The 6,875-nt window shown below is 45.4% G+C and overlaps 1 protein-coding gene across 5 annotated transcripts in view; it reads right to left on the reverse strand.

The window, feature by feature from the left end:
- MBD5 (methyl-CpG binding domain protein 5) overlaps window positions 1-6,829 on the reverse strand; it is a 123,370-nt gene extending 116,541 nt beyond the window's left edge. For all 5 annotated transcript variants that reach the window (XM_068195127.1, XM_068195126.1, XM_068195125.1 and 2 more), the window contains exon 1: window positions 6,399-6,829. The gene's annotated coding sequence lies outside the window, so the exon portion shown is untranslated. The remainder of the gene's footprint in view (window positions 1-6,398) is intronic.
- Window positions 6,830-6,875: the final 46 nt, after the last annotated feature.

The raw sequence follows: 6,875 nt of genomic DNA on the forward strand, positions 1-6,875 counted from the left end.
TGGACAAGTCATTTTTAGAAATGAATCACACTGCAAATGATTGGACTAATTTTAAAACAGAGGTGAGGAACCAATAGCCTCCAGCCCAGATATGGTTTGCTTCAGCTGGCCCACAGACACAGCCCTGCTTTATTACTTAATAACACCCAGGCAACTTCAAGGGGAGCCACACGTGTGTTTTAAAAGGCTCCAACAACTCGCAGATTTTTTAAGGACATGGTCCTTAAACTCAAACATCGTTCCCAAGTTTCAAGCATTACATGGAATTTTTGGGTTTAGTTTTTGCTTCATTTTATTGTCCATTCTGGCTACCCTGAGCAGGTGGGATCTCCCAGTTGTCAGTGTTTAAATTATCTTAGCAGGAAAAAGCCAACAGTGCTTTGAGTTTGGACAACACAAGGGTTGTGCTAGAAGGATTTTGATACCTGCTCTGACATTTAGCCCTTACTTAGGACAAAACTTCCACTGAAAACCTTGAAGAGCCACAATCCCAAACGCAGACCCCAGACTTTCCCAGTGCAAGGAAGCAGTGAAAGGAATTTCTGGAGGGAATCACAGGCCAGTGCTTGGCTGTGATCCTTCCTGCAGCTCCCTGGCCAGGCTGATCTGAGGCCAGAGAAGGTTCAGCTGCCACTGAGGTTTGCCTGCTGTGACCTGGGGGCTCCAAGGCCACCAGCACAAACAAACCCTTCCACTGGGCTCCAGCTCCCAAACCCAGCAACTCCCCTGGGACAAAATGTAGGATGAGAAGTCATTTTAAACAGCATCTCCAAAAACCAAACCTTTCCTGGCACAGTATAAATGGGGAAAACTCCTATTTTCTGAGCAAAATCACTGCTTTCAAAGGGATCTACTCCTTGAGGAACAGGGCATGGGCCTTCCAGACACAACTAAAAAGCCAGAAAACTTTACAATATTTGCCATTCCAGGCAGGCACGTTCAGGAACAACAAGACAACACCACATTGCATCACCAACACATCCACCTCTGAAATCTGATCCAAGCCTCTTCCCCATAAAGATTACGAGGGAACAACGTATCCCTCTCCTGCCCCCAAGCCCCTAAAAGACAAAAGGAAGTTCTGTTCTAAAAAAACAGCTCACTACAGATTCCTGACTACTTTGTTTCTTGAATCAATGATCTCATTTGTTCACTTTTGCAGTGTTTTCTTCCAAAAATAGCAGATACTAAAAAAAATATTCTTATCTAGAGTTTGGATGAGAGGATACAGCATAATTTTTTTTTGTGCTTCTCTTCTACACACAGTTAAAATAAATAAAATTTATCTCCCTAAATTGACAGTGTGCTTATATTAAAAAAAAATTAAGTAGATGCATAAAGCTTCATTGCATCAGTCTTAAAAGTAAAAAAAAAAAAAAAAAATTAAATTAAATTAAATAGATTAGGGACAAACACAACCAAAAATACAAGGCTATGTTTATTATTTTCATTATTTCACGTGCTTTGGTTAGACTGAAGCTACAGCATCAATCTTAGCAAAACATATGAAATTTGTGCTCATTCTGGTGGGCCTAGTCACCTATGTGTATATATATAAAATATAAATATATGAATATACATGAGGTAGATAGGTAAAAGCTTCAAGGATGAAGCCAAACCCAAACATTTCACGGATTTTGATCAAGCCTTTAATTTGTCACAACAGATAATCCTAAATAACATGTTGGCAATGATCTACCAGAGCTTGAAAACCAAGTCTAAAACTGGCCAAGTGAAATTGAATTTCCATGTTTTTCAACCATCAGGCAGCATGAATGGAAAATTCTGCCTATCTGTATTTCTGATATGTAGGCCCAGGTTGTAGCTGGCCACATTTTCTCCTAACTTAGGCTGGGTTTGTTTCCTTTGGCAGTGGGGTACAAGGCAACATTATCTCGTGCCTTCCTTGATCTAAACGTTGGGAATATCACCATTTGATCCAGCAGGATTTGTTGTGCAAACAATTGACAACTGTTCTGCTTCCCTCACTTGGGAATTTTCCTGAGCGAGGCCACGCCACTGATGCTGCAAACGAAGGGCCCTCATATTTCAGATGCTATTTAAATTTCAGATTACTCACACACCAAAATAATTCTGCATTTAATGCCACTGAAAATGTAGACTAAGCAAAAATTATGACAATATATATATATTTTTAGCCCAAGCTTCAATTTTACCTCACAGCAAAGTAATGAATTAATATATTGCTTCTATAGGTTTTGCTTATCAGATATTGTGGCAGGATAAGAATTTTTAAAATATTGCTTGCTTACTTTAAAAACATTTTCTGGAAAATAAAAATATATAAAATAAACAGCACATAGAATTTAACCAGAGTAATAAATGAAAGAATAAAGGTTTGCTTAGAAACATAAAAAGGAATTTTCAAGCATTTAACCACTTCATTTGTAAGCACATTTAAAGCTCCTGAAACAGAATATTTCAGAAAAAAAAAAAACCTCAAACAAACAAGAAATGTATCTTGGGCATCTCCAGCTCCTGCCTAAAGAACCAAGAATTGAAGCCACTGCAGGATTTGTTCCTCAGTCATTCCCATGGGAAGGATGGAAGGCAGTGGAGATTTTGGGGCTGGGAACACCTGTCAGGCTGCAGATAAACCCAGATGACCAACTCGTTTCACAAAGCTCTATGAATAGCCATGGCAGGGCTCTCACTGATTCCTGCTGCCAGCCTGGGGCTGAGGGGCTCACAGTGCAGATCCTGGGAGCCACAAGGACCTGAAAGCAGCACTGAAAAGTTCAAATTAGCTGGTTTTTATTACTTCTTGTAGATGTTCATTTATATATTTGTATATATGTGTATTTGTGTATGCAGTTAAACTCATTTGCATGTGTACTCATACACTTTTTTAAATTGTAGTCCAAGTGATTTTGACAAATTTTACCTTGATTTAAAAATAGTACCAAGTCTGAACTCCCTTCTAGACAATTCATCTAGAAAACAGGAATTGCTATAATAAAGAACTTGAAATTCAAGAGAAGTCAGCACTTCTCAATTTCTTAACTGCTGCTTTTTGTTTTATTCCCTGTTCATTTCGCTCCGGATACGCAAAGAAAGATTAAAGCATCCTGAGAGCTATTTCCAATGCTCTTCCAAAATTTCACCCCTAATACCAGCCTTGGTTCCTGTGCAGGCCCATTTGAAACTGATTGAGCAGTATTGTTCCACCTAATAGTTCCAAAAATAAATACAAGGAAAAGCCAATGAGAGCCTGTGGTTTCCAACATTTGAGTAACTCTTAAAAAGAATAAGAAGGTCCTTAATGACATAAGAGCATTAAAAAGGAAATAAATGTATCCTGTATCTTTTTATTTTTGAAATCAATGGTAATTCTGATTTCCACTGGGACAGAACAAGAACCAACACAGGGACAACCAAACAAAACTAAACCCTCAGACAACCCAACAAGCCTGAAAGAACAAACAGAATTCCCCACTTTCCTGAAGTTTTGACAGGATTTTTGGAAAGGAAGCTCAACCACTTTCAAAAATTTGTGTCCCTGGCCATGAACAGATGAGACTGAACTGCTTTGTGCACGTGGCCTCTTAAGCCCATAGGGAGACACTGGGACATTAGTGGGGCTCCAGATGGGCAAGAGGGGCCTCCCACCTGGCCTGCTGCTTTCCACAGGGAGCATCCACAGGGAGCACTGGCTGCTGATCCACAAACTCATGGTGGACTTACAGACTGTATTCCAGCCACTGATCCTCCACAGAGAAGGAATAACCATGAGGAATAGTAGGGAAAAAAAAAATAAATCCACTGACAAAGCAAATGAAATAACCCAGCTGAATCCCAAGGCATTCCACCTTGGAGAGGACTGTGACTGATGCCGGGATCTCCAGTGCTTTTGAACAAAGAGAAACACTGATCCCTCCACAGCCCAAGAATGAAACGACTGCAAGTTGTACAAGAAAAGTTCAATTATTGAAGGTATTGCATCATAAAGATTCTCCTCAAACATCCGCCTCCCTAATCCAAACAGAGACCAACTCATGTGTCCACAAAGGAAGGAAGATACAGCGGCGAACTCCACAGAAACATTATTAAAGTCAGGCCTAAACAGCATCTTTATGCTCAGCACAGCCATGGCAGGTCCTTGCTAATTCCAAACTATCTGCCCTTAGAGCCCAGGAAGCCACTGACCCAGAATACAGCAAAATAATTATTAATTCTGTCCCCAAAGATAAAGAACGGGAAAATCTGCACCAAGTTTTCCTAAAAGCAATCAGCACCTGCAAATATCTTGATAATAGCAGCAAAAAGAGCTTAGGAACCCAAATAAAAGGAAACTGTGTTGCCTTTTAGTTACAGCTGTTGATAATTCACAATCTTTCCTAGCACAGGTTGAAAGATTCAATTCCTTCAGTTCTTGGAAGGTTGTGACAGCAGCCAGAAGCCTCAAATTAGCCTGAGACCCCTTTGTGCTAGCCTGCAGATATGCAGGAATTGCCACCCAGAATCCCAGTCCCACCAGTGCTTCCTTCAGAGGGCCCTTCCCACCCCAATCCCACAGCTCTCCCTCCAGCACAGATGTGGCTGCAGGGCTGGAGGCCTATGGAAATGAAGGTTTATCAGGAATTTTATCTCTAGGATTTAAAGCAAGAAAAAACCCTGAATTACTCTGCCCAGCTTCAGAATCCTGTTCAATGTTTACTGTGTAACCATATTAAACCAAACCATAGGTACTTTAAAGCCCAAAACACAAGGAGATGGTTAAATCCCTGAAATAATTCCTGTATCACATCACTGTAGGATGTGGAAGTTGGGGGCAGAGTTGCAGCTCTACATACACGGGGAATGTAATCCTGCAGCCGCTATAGGCTTCCATGGACAGAGGAAAGCTGATCAATGGGATCTCAGGCTGAGAAAAGCAGCACTGTCATGAAATAAAATCACAAAATTATGTCCTTCACTCTTGGACAGGTTTTTGCTGTCCAACTCCTACCTGTAGTAAACTAAAAGGCAAGTCACATGTTTAAATCATGGGTGTTTACACACAGATCTGCTGATTTTGGGGATTGTCGCCGCTGAGGTTTTCCCCCCCACATGTTTAAACCCGAAGTTATTACAAGCAAAAAGAAAACTAACAACAAAGTACTAGAAAGAACTACAGTTATGGCTGCTGCCTCCAATTCTCCATCACAACATTGTCCAGTATCAATCCAGCTCTGGTCTTCTCCTGTTCCTTGCACCCCATGAAATTACGGCTCTCGCCAACTCTTCCCAGCCTGACCCCAAAACTGCTGCTTCACACCAGACACGTGGGTACAAATTGGAAATGGGAGACAGCCCAGCATGTCAGGAGAGCTCTTTCTTGTGGGCATCCTCCAGCACGAGGCACAGTGACACACACACTCTCTGCTGACCACCATTTAACTGGGATGCCCCTCTGGAACACACACTCATGGCCTACTCCGTGGTTCTGCACTCAGCACTTAATAAACCAAAAATAATAAGCCCAAAATAAACCAAAGCACTCCAACCGTCTTTTGGAAATTACAGAGGACATAATTAAGCTCCAGAAATAAGCAGACAACAGCAATTTCAGTATAAACATCCTACTTGTGCAGGGGACTCTCTCATTTCAACTTGGTGTTAATGCCCCAACTCTTACTTCTGGATCCTCACAAACATCTAGAGGGCTTCTCCCAGCATTTCTTCGAGTCCAGAATTTAGTTTGACATTTATAGCCATTACATTTTAACCCATTTCAGACGTTTGAACACATAAGTTTCCCTCGAACCAGCAGAAAACATGGTCAGGTTAGTCCACCAGCAGCACCTGACCAACGCTGTGAGCGGGGATGGAGACACTTGGCCTTCCCAGCAGAAAGCCATGGAAAAACACATCCCGACATATATATCTGAACAAACCATTGACCAAATATAGCCGGGCACCACCGATAACCAGGGGCTGCTACCAAACCACATCCCAACCCTGCAAACACCAAGTCCAGCTCCTGGACTGTCGATCCCTGGAAGTTCAGCTCGGGAAAGGGTCTTTGTACAAGTGGTCTTTGTACCTTCACCACCGCAGGGGTTTAATAACTCAAACAATAAGTCAAACAACGGCCTGGAACCTGGGGGGCAACGCCGGGGCTCCCTGTTATCCCAGGAAAACAACACTTTCGGGACTCGGCCGAGGCTCAGCACCCACCGCACCACCCCGAACTTTGCCCGGCGCCCCCGCCACCATCACCCCCCTTCCCCTCCCGCTCCGGAGGGGCCCAAAGGAGCATCCCCGGAGCATCCCCCGACAACAAAGCTGGGGCGGGGGGCGCCGGGAAGGGGCCCGAAGTGACAGGCGGTGCCCCCCCGGGGTAAACACGGGGTAAACAAACAACCCCCCCGCCCCGCCGCTCCCCCCGCACTCACCTCAGGGCCCCCGGGCGCAGGGAGGAAGGCGGAGACGCACACAAAGGGTAATAAAGGGGGAGGAGGAGGAGGGAGCGGCGCTCCGCGGGGCCGCCCCCGAGGGACGGAGGGGGGGGGGGGTCTCGGTGTGTTTGGGGGGGATGTGGAAGAAACTCCCCGGCGGGGCTGCGGGGGGGCAGCGACTCGGGGCCCCCCGCCCCCGCCTCGGCGCGGCGCTGCTTCGTGTCCCTTCAGCGGCGCGAACAACCGGCCGTCCCGCCGCCGCCCCCCCCCGCGCTCCTCCTCATCGCCGCCGCCGCTGTCGGGAAGGAGGAGGAGGAGGAGGAGGAGAAGGAGGAGGAGGAGGAGGAGGAAGAGGAGGGGAGGCAGCAGCGGCGGCCGCCACCGCGCATGCGCCCCGGGGGAGCTCGGGAGGCCGCGGGGAGGAAGGGGGGGGGGGGAAACGGGGGGGGGGGGGGGGGACGACGACGACTTCCC

The sequence above is a fragment of the Anomalospiza imberbis genome, chromosome 7 (assembly GCF_031753505.1).
Source record: "Anomalospiza imberbis isolate Cuckoo-Finch-1a 21T00152 chromosome 7, ASM3175350v1, whole genome shotgun sequence".
Classification (NCBI taxonomy): Eukaryota; Metazoa; Chordata; class Aves; order Passeriformes; family Viduidae; genus Anomalospiza; species Anomalospiza imberbis.